Source organism: Rana temporaria, chromosome 6, assembly GCF_905171775.1.
Source record: "Rana temporaria chromosome 6, aRanTem1.1, whole genome shotgun sequence".
Lineage (NCBI taxonomy): Eukaryota > Metazoa > Chordata > Amphibia > Anura > Ranidae > Rana > Rana temporaria.
In genome coordinates this window covers 203,035,306-203,049,964 of record NC_053494.1, presented here as the reverse complement: position 1 = coordinate 203,049,964, position 14,659 = coordinate 203,035,306, and the positions used below count along the sequence as shown (strand labels likewise).

General features: G+C 44.4%; 1 protein-coding gene across 1 annotated transcript in view; it reads right to left on the bottom strand.

Annotated features, from left to right (window-relative positions):
* The window catches only part of TTLL4 (tubulin tyrosine ligase like 4), a 57,759-nt gene extending 44,058 nt beyond the window's left edge, over positions 1-13,701 (bottom strand). The window contains exon 1 of the mRNA XM_040358116.1: positions 13,613-13,701. The gene's annotated coding sequence lies outside the window, so the exon portion shown is untranslated. The remainder of the gene's footprint in view (positions 1-13,612) is intronic.
* Positions 13,702-14,659: the final 958 nt, after the last annotated feature.

The following is a 14,659-nucleotide window of genomic DNA, read 5'->3' as shown; positions in this document are numbered from 1 at the left end:
TAACATTTAAACAGCAGCGATCGGTGCTTATACCCCCCCCCCCCCCCCCGCCCCAAGACGCACCGATCACTGCTGACTGTCCCTGTATCCTCCTCCAGTCCCCCTCCGTGCTTCCGTCCTCCTCCATGCTCTGTGTCCTGTCTCCCCCTCCATATCCTCCTCCACTCCCTCTGTCAGGATGTAGAGCGGAGGTAGGAGCCGCTAAACCCGGCTCATACCTTTTCCGAATGAACAGAGTCAGTGATCACTGACTCTGCCCATTCACAGAACTGAAACATCGTAACCTGTGTTTACGATGCTTCAGTTTATGAATGGAGAGGAGCCGCTGTCTTCTCTCCATTCATTTTAGCTGAGGCTGCAGAGAAAGGGACTGGGGAATCTGTGTCCTTAGTCCCTTTCTCTGTCTCAAAGGGGAGATGCAAGGGGTCTGTTAAGACCCCTGAAATCTCACCAAAGCCCCCCCAACAGGAAAAAAAAAAACTGACAAGTATCGGTATCGGTGAGTACTTGGGGGGGAAAAAAGTGTCAGTACTTGTACTCTGTTTTAAAAAAGTGGCATCGGGACATCTATACATACACACACACACACACACACACACTAAAAAATATATCCAGAGAGCCGATCGTTTTCTGTGCTTTCTGCCTTTTCAATTCCCATATTTCTCTGTGGACTACAGAACACCTATTACCAATGTTACTACTAATGACGGCGATCAGCGATTTTTTCCGTGACTGCAACATTATGGCGGACACTTGACAATTTTTACACATTTTTGGGACCATTGTCATTTTCACAGCAAAAAAAATGCATTTAAAATGCATTGTTTACTGTGAAAATGACAATTGCAGTTTGGGAGTTAACCACAAGGGGGCGCTGATGGGGTTATGTGTGACCTCATGTGTGTTTACAACTGTAGGGGTGTGTGGCTGTAGGTGTGACCTCATCGATTGTGTATCCCTATAAAAAGGGAACACACGATCGATGACGCCGCCACAGTGAAGAACGGGGAAGTCGTGTTTACACACAGCTCTCCCCGTTCTTCAGCTCCGGGGACCGATCGCGGGACTCCAGCGGCGATCGGGTCCACGGGTCCCGCAGCTTCGGACTAGGTCGCGGGCGCACGACCCACGGCAGGGTACTAGCACAGGACGTACTTGTATGTGCATGTGCCCAGCCGTGCCATTCTGCCAACGTAAATGTGCAGGAGGCGGTCCTTAAGTGGTTAAAGGGGCAGAAGCACACTCAGCACATGGAAGCAAAGGTGCCAGTGCGCTGCCTGACCACAATGACATAAATACAACAAACACAAGTCACTGTCCCTACCTATGACTGGTCTATACAATAAGGAGAGCTGGAAAGGGCCCAGAGGCGATTAAGTTTGCATGTGCTGCGCTATATAAATATATACACACACTTGTGTGTGTGTGTGTGTGTGTGTGTGTGTGTGTGTGTGTGTGTGTGTGTGTGTGTGTGTATGTATGTATGTGTATGTGTATGTGTGTATATTATATATATATTATATATATATATATATATATATATATATATATATATATATATATATATATATATATATATATATATATATATATATACACACACACACACACACACACACAAAAACATGGAATGTCCAGGCTCAAACTTACCGACCAATCAGCAACCAACCAAATTCACCTGTCTAACAGTGTGCGTTTTTAACACACACTGTTAGACAGGTGAATTTGGTTGGTTGCTGGTCGATAAGTTCTTAGCCTGTATATTCCATGTTTTTGCCAGTGTGAAAGTAGCCTTAAATGAATCCGAGGTTATGCACAGTAGACAACAATACCGTCCAGGGCTTGATCATCTGCACAGTATCTGATACTCGGCAGACAAAGGGCTGTACACCAAGTCATAGGCCAATTAGCCCAGCAACCGGTAAAGATTACATCAAGCATGGCTCAGCGCAGTATTAATTAAGCCTTTCCTCTACTGTTCTCTAAGATATTAATGAGGATGCATTTCCTAAAGACAGATTAAATGCCTGAAAGGCGCTAGCTTGAGAATAGGATTCCAGCACTCCGCTTTTAAAAACCCCTCATAACCAACAGAAAAGTCTGTAAAGGTTCCCGAGTACAAAATCATTTAGAAAAGAGTGCAAAGAGACAAGGTGAGGATACTGTCAAAGAAGGACAGCAATAAACCAGACTCACATGCAAATATAAAATTTAGAAATCAAAATGATCACAATCTCAACAAAGCTATGGAATGAAATGTCAACAAAGCTATGGAATGAATTAATAAAAACTGTTTACTATAAAGTGAAGCTGTGATTGGCCCACAGCTATCAAATGGTACCTGGGCCAATCACAGCACCCTGTACCATGTGATTAGCTGTAGCCAATCACAGCTGGTAACCACTTGCTGACCACCCGCTGCAGTTTTACTGCGGCAGCATGGCACAGCTGGGCGAAACGATGTTATGCCGCTTTGCCCTGTGGCCACTAGGGGCACGTGCCCGCTGCTCGCCCCCGGAGCCGAAGCGAGTTTCCGGCAGGCGTGATGATTGCCGGGCACCCGCATTTGCTCGTGACACAGTGAGAACTGGAAATGGAGGCCATTGGAGTACGGGGACCACATTGTCCAGTGTTGAGATTATTGGAGCTTTGTGACATGGTGCATTATCCTGCTGGAAGGAGCCATCAGAAGATGGGGACACTTACTGGAAAAAAATCCTGGCATTAATTAAGGTTATAATCAAGAAAGAGAAGACCCATGGGTAGTCCTTTTTCATGGGGGGGGGGGGGGGGGGGGAGAGAATACAAAAGATCCCTGACCCCCCACCTGCTCAACGCAGCCAAACGATGGATACCTAAGAAATGGAGGGAAGTAGAAAGTCCACAAGTTTGGGAGTGGATGGACTCCGTTGAGGACACATATAGGGAGGAGGAGTTGAAGTACCGGGTGGATGGGGACAATGTAGGTTCCAGGGACAAATGGGCTACTTGGAAAGAATTAAAAAACTTGGAGCCTTGCGGAAAATCTGAGAGAGTAATGAGGAAGATATAGAAGTAATAGGATTAAATCAGTAAAGATGGGGCAGTGGAGTCACGAGATGGCGGGGTGGGGGGGGTGGGGAGTAATGTCGGTTACATTTCTGTTCTTTTCCCTTTCTTTTTCACCCCTCCTCCTGAATATTTTTTCTCGTCAAAACCAACTAAAAGAAGGAAAAAAAAGGGAAAAGCATGAAAAATGCAATTTAAAGTAATTATTCTTCCGCATATGATGCTAAACTCTCACGGAGACGATGGGGGTCCATCATCCATGAGAAAGTCACCAAGATTGTTAAGTCTGAGCGGAAAGAATATAAAAAAAAAAAAAAAAAAAAAAAAAAAAAGAAGAAGATGGGGACACTGTAGTCATAGAGGGACGGACATGGTCAGCAACAATACTCAGGTAGGTCATGGCCTTTAAATTATGCTCAATTGGTAATGAGGGGCCAAAGCGTGGCAAGAAAATATCCTCCACACCATTACACCACCACTACCAGCCTGAACCAGTGATACAAGGCAGGATGGATCCATGCTTTCATGTTAATACCAAATTCTGACCCAACCATCCGAATTTCGCAGCTGAAATCAAGACTCATCAAACCAGGCAACGTTTTTCCAATCTTCTATTGTCCAATTTTGGCAAGTCTGTGCAAATTGTAGCCTCAGTTTCCTGTTCTGAGATGACAGGAATGGCACCCGGTGTGGTCTTGTGCTGCTGTAGCCCATCTGCTTCAAGGTCGGATGTGTTGTGCGTTCGAGATGGTATTTTGCATACCTTGGTTGCAACAAGTCGATATTTGAGTTATTGTTGTCATTCTATCATCTGGAAACAGTCTGCCCATTCTCCTCTGACCTCAAGGCATTTCCCTCCACACAACTGGATACAGTGGAACCTTGGTTTACGAGCAATTTATTAAATTTTTTTAATTCTGACTCAGTTTGCGTGTGTCTTCTCGCAAAACAAGCAGAATTCAAGCTAATGGGGTCTGCAGTAACGCATTTGGCCAGAGGTGCGGGGGTGCCAATGACACTGAGAACAGTTTGGAGCCATTCAAAAATACTCCATTCCTGAACCCGAGTGTTTCCAAGATCAGCCGAGCTCCCCCTACCTCTGGCCACATGCGGTATTGCATGCCATAGAAGTCAATGTGGAACAAATTATCTTAGTTTCCATTGACTTCTATGGGGAAATTCGCTTTGATATGAGAGTGCTTTGGATTACAAGCCTTCTCCTGGAACGGATTATGCGCGTAATCCAAGTTACTACCGCATTTCCTTTTTCAGATCAGTCTCTCTAAATCCTAGAGATGGTTGTGCGTGAAAATCCCAGTAGATCAGCAGTTTTTGAAATACTCAGACCAGCCGTCTTGCACCAACAACCATACCACGTTTAAAGTCACTTCCTTCCTCATTCTGTTCTGCTCAGTTTGAACTTAAGCAAGTCGTCTTCATCACGACTAGATGCCTAAATGCATTGAGTTGCTGCCATGCGATTGGCTGATTAGCAATTTGTGCTTCCAAGCAATTGAACAGGTGTACCTAATAAAGTAGCAGGCGGGTGTATATTTTGCAGATGGCTGCCAACGTTTTCAATCTCGCCGGTCTGGGCATTACCATACAGGTGGTCCACTAATCTCTGGCTCCAGGCTTTGGTATTCCGTCCCTTGCATTGATAGCAAATATAAAGTTGTAATTGAATGCTGTGGGTGTACATGCTACAGACAATTACACTTTTTAGGTCGCCGCAAAAAACAAAAAAAGAACAGCAAGCGCTGCATGAAACAGAGACAAGCTGCTCTGACTCAGCACAATCTATTCTCACAAGCGATGGCTCCCGTCCAGCATACGTGCCGCTGCCGCATGTTATTTTCAGAGTCTGACACCAGGCGGGCTCCAGCGACATTCCCCCTTCGCTCATCTTCCTCACCAGCTGCCATTACATAACTTTGTGTCTTAAGAGGGAAAAACTAAATTGTTTGTGGATTAAAGATTTAAAACAGCTTAGGTTTTACTATGGAACCGTCCAGGTTTATGGGTCAGCACACTGGCGGGGAGGGCCCCTCTGTCACAATGAACAGCTGAGACATGTGCTGGAGAATCTGGAGGATGTGTCAGCTGAGATCAAGGAAGTGAAAGCTTGCCAAGACACAGACAGAGGGGACAATGGCAGGTCTAGTGCCGAGGCAAGGAGTGCAAATGGAGTTCTTATCTTTACATTTGATGTTATGTTTATTTTTTTATACTTGCAGCTTGCAGGGGGGAAAAATGTATGTCAGCCAAGGGCAGGAATACCACTCAGTGACTGCATGAAACCAGCTATAATTAGGGTTGCCCCGATACCACTTTTTGAGACCGAGTACAAGTACCGATACTTCCCCCCCCCCCCCCCCAAGTACTCGCCGATACCGAATACCGATACTTTTTTTTGAATGTCATGTGACAGTGGCATTTTTTTTTGTACACAATCTTGTTTTTTTTACAGTGATTTTTTTTTTGGGGGGGGGGGGATTAGTGGATTGTCAGTGTGTTTTTTTTATTATAATTATTATTTACACATTTTATTTTTTTAATTATTTATTGCAATTTTTTTAAATCAGCCCTGTTGGGGGGGCTTTGGTGAGATATCAGGGGTCTTAACAGACCTCTGACATCTGCCCTTTAAGACAGAGAAAGGGACAAAGGACACAGATTCCCCAGTCCCTTTCTCTGCAGCCTCCGCTGAAATGAATAGAGAGAAGCTTCTACCTCCGCTCTCCATCCTGACAGATTGAGGGGAACAAGGCGGCACGGAGGGGGAACAAGGCGGCACGGAGGGGGAACAAGGCGGCACGGAGGGGGAACAAGGCGGCACGGAGGGGGAACAAGGCGGCACGGAGGGGGAACAAGGCGGCACGGAGGGGGAACAAGGCGGCACGGAGGGGGAACAAGGCGGCACGGAGGGGGAACAAGGCGGCACGGAGGGGGAACAAGGCGGCACGGAGGGGGAACAAGGCGGCACGGAGGGGGAACAAGGCGGCACGGAGGGGGAACAAGGCGGCACGGAGGGGGAACAAGGCGGCACGGAGGGGGAACAAGGCGGCACGGAGGGGGAACAAGGTGGCACGGAGGGGAACAAGGCGGCACGGAGGGGAACAAGGCGGCACGGAGGGGAACAAGGCGGCACGGGGGGAGAGCGTCACGGAGAAGACTTGTAACTCCCCCACCACCCAATACATGACTGCCCAGGTATCGGGTGAAGCATTGGAGCATTTCAGCCGAGACAAGTACCCGGGAAATGCTCGGTATCGATACTAGTATCGGGACATCCCTAGCTATAATAAAGCGATTGTAAGGTTAAAGTGGATGTAAACCCGAATTTTTTATTTATTTATTTTTTGATGTCACAGTGTACAGTATAAGATTTCCTATCACATAACAAAACCTGGGGAATGCCCAGGGAAAAACCAAAGCCTACTTACCGACCAGCTCGCAGAACAGCCAATTAACCTGTCTAACCGTATGCGTTAAAAACAGGGGTTTTGTCCGCACGCATTTGCAAACGCATGCGTGAGCCACAGAGCCGCGCCAAGGCAACCCTGTAATCTGTGGTCCTAACACTAAACAATGAGTGTCCCCACAATGGAGGCAAATGCATTCTAATGGATAGATGGGGGCAGGTGGACTGAAGGGGAGTCACCCCTCCTTAAAAGGTGCAGGAGCACATGATTTTCTATCATCTGTGCCCAGTCTTGCCACACAGAGTTAATCCAGCTCCGAGAAATCCTTGTTTATTGTTCAGTGAAATAAAACTGACTTACAGATAAAAACCTTGGTCCGTTCCACCCCCTTGCTGTGAATGACAGGTTATTTATATATCTCATGCACTAGCCTGGAGACGGGCATTTTTTAATTCCCTCCCCCATTCCTTTTCTGAAGTCATGTGGTTACTTTTCTGAATTTTGACTGGATGTTAGTGATCATAGCAGAATTTAGTATAAGGAATACACAAGAAAAAATGTATGCCGACAAGGGGGGTGTAGAGGAGGGCGTGGAGTCTGACATCTCGACTCCAGACAACAGATCCACCCACAGAATCTGCAGTTTTTCAGTTCTTATAACAGACAGAGGGGAGACATTTGACAGGTAAGGATACATGCAGGAGGCATCTATATCCGTATAGATCAGTAGTTTAAAAAGGATGAGAGGGGTTTACATCCACTTTAAATAAAAAAATAAAAAATGTTATATTTACCTGTTCTGTGTAATGGTTTTGCACAGAGCAGCAACCCCCCCTTTTTCTAAGGTCCCCCCCAGGAGCTCCTGGCCCATACCACCCGAGTACCCCATATAAAGCTGCCTGCTATGGCGGCACTCATGCAGGCTCACGCCAGAGCCATGATCTGTGTATATTGACACACACAGTGCAGCTTGGCCTCAACCCGTTACTCCCAACCCCCGCACTCGTCACCCACTAGAAAGATAAAAGAAAAGAGGGAACACCAGCCTTGTGCATTATCCCAAGTCAATTTATTTGTATAAAAAGATAAAAACTACTCACATGAAAGTTAATACGCATAAACGGCTTCCATCCCATGGTAAAACATTCCTGGGACCTTTACTCTCCAGATCATAGAGAGACGTAGGGGTCGCTGCTGGCCAACGCGATTCCAAGGTAAACCTTATCCCCAGAGCCAAACCGTCACCCATCCTGACCCCCTGAACCCGTCCTAACCATTTGGCATACTGCGTTCAACAATCTCATTACAAGGAGCAGTAAACACTGAGGCACACTTTAACCCAGGGGTCTCAAACTGGCGGTCCTCCAGCTGTTGCGAAACTACAAGTCCCATCATGCCTACATCTTTGGGAGTCATGCTTGTAACTGGCAGCCTTGCAATGCCTCATGCAACAGCTGGAGGGCCATCAGTTTGAGACCCCTGCTTTTAACTGCTTCCTTTTTGGCAAAATCCAACTGCCATTTGAGAATGGGTGATGCCTCCATATATAAAAATCAACGGTCATCCATAAAATGTTTCATTCCTTTTTGTCTAGTACAGGGGTGTCCAAACTTGCATTGAGGGCCGACCATTTTGCCTGACATTCTTTGAACCATTAAAATTTGGTCTAAGTGTGTTTTCCTGAGCACTAACTGCCCAACAAGAATTCTCTTGCCTTTGTGGCTGTGTGTGGTGAAGAGATGAGCTTGGCGTGTTTTTTGGACATACCGTATTTATCGGCGTATAACACGCACCTTCACTTTAGGAGGGAAGTTTCAGGAAAAAAATGTAAATAAAAAACTGTGAAGCAAAATAAGGGCCATTGCCCGTCAATGCAGCCTAATCAGTGCCCATCTGCAGCCTCGCCATTGCCATGAATGCAGCCTCATCGATGCCCATCTGCAGCCTCGGAGTGGAGGGGGGGCGGGATAAGCGCCAACAGATTACATACAGGAGAATCTCCTGCTTACACAGCAGCCTCTTTAATACAATGTCCCGCCTCCTATGATGGACAGAGGAGTCGTCCAATAGCAGCCCAGGAGACGAGACTTCCTATTACAGATGCCGCCGAGTAAACAGGAGATTCTCCTGGATGTAATTTGACAGCACTCGTTCCCCCCCCTCCCTGTCCCCTCAGAGGCAGCGCCGATAAATACAGTATATATCCAAATTACTAGGGGGGCCACATTAAACTGGAACGGGGGCCGCAATTGGCACCCGGGCCGGACTTTGGACATGCCTGGTCTAGTACATAAAATCAGAAAATTGGATGACAAAAAATTGATTGTGAAATGATCGTATAATCTGACTTTCGGGAGCCGATCACGACAATTCTAGAAGATGATAAATTCTCAGATTATAGCAGAGTCAACATTTTTTTTTTGTAATCAGTACAGTAATAGTCCGAAAGAATAATAAAAAAAAAAAAATTGGATGACCAAGATCGCGCATGCTCGGAAATGAAAGAACACGTTACATCAGTTCCAAAGTTGTCTTCTGTCCTACGAGAATTTGCATAACTTCAGTAACTTCCTTTTACATCTGAGACTGGCATGCAAAACAAAAAAAAAACAAAAAAAAACATTCATCCGATATGCTTATTGTTTTCAATAATTTAAGTCCGATATACACAATGAACATATTGGATGAATGATTGTCCGTTTTTTGTTGCATGCTAGTCTCAGATCGAAAATGGAGAGGTTACGCAAATTCTTGTACAACAGAAGACAACTTTGGAAGTGATGCAATGTGTTCTTTTATTTCCAAACATGCGCGGTCTTGGTCATCAGATTTTCTTTAAATTTTGATAATTGTTTTCAATAACTTAAAGGGGTTGTAAAGGTAAATGTTTTTTCACCTTAATGCATTCTATGCATTAAGGTGAAAAAACATCTGACGGTGCCGCCCCCCCCCCCCCGTTTTACTTACCTCACCCCTCGAAAGTCCCGCGCGCGACCACGTGATCTTCTTCGGTTCCCAGCCTGGCCGTTGATTGGCTAGGCTGGACGGATTGATAGCAGCGCAGCCATTGGCTGCGCTGCTGTCAATCACATCCGATGATGTAGCATGCCGGTGGCGGGGCCAAGTGATACAGTCGGCGGCTATGACCGCCGCTGTATCACGGAGAGCGCCCGCAAAAGCTTTCCAACATGCGAGCTCGCTCGCATGAAGGTGGAAAGCTTTTGCGAGGAGGAGCCGAGACAGCCGCCGAGGGACCCCAGAAGACCGGATTCGGGGACACTCTGTGCAAAACGAGCTGCACAGTGGAGGTAAGTATAACAGGTTTGTTATTTAAAAAAAAAAATCTGCCTTTAGTGTTTCTTTAAGCTTGGTAAACACACTTATCTAAATTTGATTAGAAAACAAAACAAAAAAAACCTGTGGGGTAAAATCCCCATTATCTATGCTTGTTACTTTTCCAGGAAGCCGTTGTGATTGGGTAGTTTTGCACACCTCTCTTTACTGAGGTGACAATGTACAGAACACGGTTATCTTCTGCGATATTTACACTGCGTATCAATGCGGTAGAACAAGCACAGACATGCATTCTGTAGCGACGGGTCATGCGACACGGCAGAAAGAGGCTGAATAAGGCGCTCAGTTCTATCATTACAAAGATGAATTAAGAGTTTCTGCATACCAGTCCGACCCACCTACAAATGTATACTGACCGCTGGTATTTACTGGAAATCATACTCTAAAGCCGCCATTAATTTTCGTGAAAACAGGAGAAGAAAACACATCCACATAATGAATACTACGGCTTCATTTACTGGAACACAAGCTCCAGTCTGTTACAGGGGCCTTAGTGGCTGCATGCTGGAATCAGTCCAATGTAATACATCATTGTATAAAAGCTTATGAAAGAAAAACTGGAGGTGTTGCACACAGGAACCAATCATGTACTTTTTTTATGATAAAACTGCTGAAACCTGATTGGGTGGCAGAGCCTCCGCAAATTAAAAAGTGTATGTATGACCAAAGCTTTTAGATATGGAAAGAGTGGAGAAGAGTTAAAATCCCTACAAGTCACAGAGATGCAACAGGAAGTTGGAGAAAGTTTCCCAAAGTGACAGGAATTCCCCTCGTAGCCTAGGTTTAGACACTCATCTGAAAAGCAATCCACATGGGGATCACTTTTCAGAGACGATTGGCAGCTGGCAAGGAGGAGATGTGATGCTTCCTCACCGTTTGTTTTAACCCCATTTTTGCCAAAAAAAATTGCACCACCACGTGCTTGAGGAACTTTTCTGGCGCTTCCCCATTCACTTGAATGAGTCGGGATCGGCCAGCTTGCCACCTGCGCTACGTTGGATAGTTTTTGCTGCAGGCGCAAAGTAAAGCATTGCGACATGTAAATAAGAGATGCGCCGAAATTTCAGCAGCCGGAACATTGTGGCAGAAAATAGTATTATCGGCATTTTGCTAATAAGAGAAAAAGGTGCCGCTAATGGAGCTGAAAAGGCATGCGATTATTTCTGTGCTTGCATGTGTTTTTCATAGGTCATGTGACTCAAAAACCAGAACAATAACATAGGTGCGTTATTGATGCATTTTAAATGAATTTCAATGGGGTGGTGCATTTTTTTTCTTTTTAACTGACCCAAAAATGCAGTAAGATTTTTAACACAACAGAAGCGCAACAGACCAGTGTGAAGCCATACATAGAATTTAAAGGGATACACTTTTCATGAGCTTTTCTTATGCTAAAAGGTGTTGATAATGGCCGACAATTTCACATTCATGATATTAAAGTGGAGGCTCACCCCAAAAATAAATTTTTAACATTAGATTGGGCCTAATTACGGGAAGCAGAATCGGGTGTTTTAATTAAAATCAATGCAGTACTTACCTTTTTTGAGATAGATGTTCTACTGCCGCTTCCGGGTATGGGCTGCGGGACTGGGCGTTCCTATTTGATTGACAGCCTTCCGACTGCCGCATACAGCGCGTCGCCAGTTTCCGAAAGTAGCCGAACGTCGGTGCGCAGGCGCCGCACCGATGTTCGGTGACGCGCTGTATGCGACCGTCAGAAGGCTGTCAATCAAATAGGAACGTCCAGTCAAGAAGACCATACCCGGAAGCGGCGGAGAACATCTATCTCAAAAAAGGTAAGTACTGCATTGAATTTAATCAAAACACCCGATTCTGCTTCCCGTAATTAGGCCCAATCTACTGTTAAAAAAAAATTTCGGGTGAACTCCCGCTTTAAGTAGAATATAATCCAATTATATATACTGTAAAAATATATTTTATTAAACTTTCATTTTTGGCCAAGTGTATCCTGAATTTTTGGTTTCAGTATCAAAATTTCCATTCGGTGCACACGCCTTTTCACTGTCATTGCAGCTTGGGGTGGTGCGCTAAAAACAACTCAAACATGAGTTAAGGATTTTCGCCTCGCTTTTCTTTTCGGCAACAACAGTACAAAGAGGACGAATCTCCCAAAATGGGTCGGCAACAAAAAAGGTGACAGCGCTTCTAACCTTTCCCCATTCCAAAACACAAAAAAAGTTTTGTGCTCACAAATCACTGATTGTATTTGGACTTTCAGTGGTTTGACTGTTTTTCTTTTATTTTTTTAAGGCTTCATGTACACGGGACGTTTTTTTACAACCTATCTTGAACGATTTGGCTTGACATATAGTAACCCATGTTTAAAATGTCTGTTTTGCCTTGTTAACATCCCGCGTTTAGAAGAGAAGAGAAGAAAAAATAAAAAAATAAGTATTTTTTTTAAATGACAAACAACGCCTATAAACGAAGCGCGGCTAAACGCAGGTTACCGCGTTGGAAACTTCAGCGTCTGAACTCATTTTTTTCACTTTAAAAAAAAACGCAACTGCCTAAAAACGACAGTAAACGGACCTGTGTATATATACACATAAGATAACATTGAATGAGTTCGGGGGCAATTGCAAAAAGTGTTCAACTGCCTCTGAACGTCTGTTTAGCAGCCGCAGTGTACATGGGGCCCAACTCATGCATTTGTTGTGCTTTCTAATACCAGTACTACACACACTATTCTAGGGGACACAACACATCACCAACACTTCGATTACCATATATACTCGAGTATAAGCCAAATTTTTCAGCACATTTTTTGTGTGTTGAAAATGCCCCCCTCGGCTTATACTCTAGTCACCTTTCTGCGCCCGATCTCCCGGACTTTAGGGACCCGGTACCGGACGTAGGTCCCCTGGCCCCCAAAACTTAGCACACATGTAGCCCCACTCTTCCTCTACAAGTGTGCAAAGTTTGTTGGCCGGGGAGCACCGATTTTTCAAAGCCCTTCCATAGACTCCCATGTTAAACGGTAATTTCGGCAGTGAATTTGGGGACTCGGTACTGGCCGGTTGTAGGTCCCCTGGACCCGGAACACATGATGCCCCATTTCTCCTCTACAAGTGTGCAAAGTTTGTTATCTTGGGGACCTACTGCTGGGAGCACCGATTTTTCAAAACCGAGCACCCCTTCCATAGACTCCCGTGTTAAACGTCAGTCGAGGCGTGAGGCACGGACACCCTAGGCTTATACTCGAGTCAACAAGTTTTCCCTTTTTGTGGTAAAATTAGGTGCCTCGGCTTATACGGTATGTTAGATTTATGCACACTTTTTTTATGTGATTTTTGTGCAGTTTTCCCAGATGTAATAAATAAAACTTTATACGCAAACACATACATGCATTTACATACACTACACTGTCACATCGTGTTTTCTCTGTACAGCTAAACCAGCTGTGAAATGTATTTCACCATGGACTAAAATTGGAGTGAGATTTATGACAGAAGGCAACACAATCTGGTCGGTCACACGGGTTGCAAAAAAAATACACACACACACACACACACACACACACACACACACACACACACACACACACACACACACACCAAAAGTAAAACAAAAAAACTAAACTTGGACCATACAGAAATGATAAAATAAAAACAAAACAAGACCAAAACATTCCTTCTATATTTGGACCAATTTAATATATATATATTTAATACACACACACACACACACACACTCTTATCAAGAGGTTAAGAGTTACTAAAAACAAGATATATATTGTGAAGAAAATTCCCAGTTAGTCTTACCAGTAACGATATTTCTAAGGATCTCCACAACAGCAAAAACAAAAAAAGTTGCTGGCCTGGAAGTTGATTGGCGCCTACAGAAAACAGAAGTAGATAAAATAAAACTTCCACCCCTCTCAATCCTCAATTGACATGAAAGTAGATTACCTCCACCGATGCACGAGGGGAAGCAAATATTAAAAATAACCACATGATAAAGGGTGGGAAGTAAACTTGCTGTGCTGAAAAATTCTTAGAAATATTGTTACCAGTAAGACAAACTGGGAACTTCGCCAATCCACTTCCAGACCAGCAACATGAGAGGAGAAGCAAGCAATGAAAAAGCTCATCACATGCTAGAAACATTACCTGTAGAACTTTTTCTGCAGATTAGGAGGTTCTCTTGTAACAAGACCTGGTTCTCTAAGGCTTGGTTTCCACGTGTGCGACTTGTCATGCGACTTGGGACTGCAAAAGCCCATGACAAGTCGTACCCCATGATTTCCAATGAGTACCTTTCATATTGGCGCGACTTCAAGTCACGGCGACTTCAAAGTAGTCCCTGCTCTACTTTGGTCCCACTTTTATGCGACTTGAGGTCCAGGACCTTAAAAATACAAAGGAATTGCTTCAACTCACATCAAAATCGCGGCAAAAAATTACATAAAAATTGTGGCAAAAAAATAAAAAATTCTGCTGGTATGACTGCCTGGTAAACAGGGGTCCATACCTTAAGGTGAGAGTAGCCATTCCTAAAGGAAAGGTGGAGGGATCACTTATTTAAAGTTAAAGTCACCGGTGAAGATTTGGAGTGGTTGTCACCTTATTCCTTTGGAATTTTTCACTTTTTGGACTGTTTTTTTGCATTATTTATGCACCATTCAGGATTAATTTGTTATTGGTATAACTGTGTTTTGCACTTTCGTTTAATTGTATTTATATTGCGCTGCACTATTTCTTATACATTTTTGCATCTTTTGGATTATGCGATTGTCCTGTCAGTGTTCAGCTTGCATTCGTGAAGGGGGAGGTTTATTTTATTTAATTTTTTCACTGATTGCACCCTTT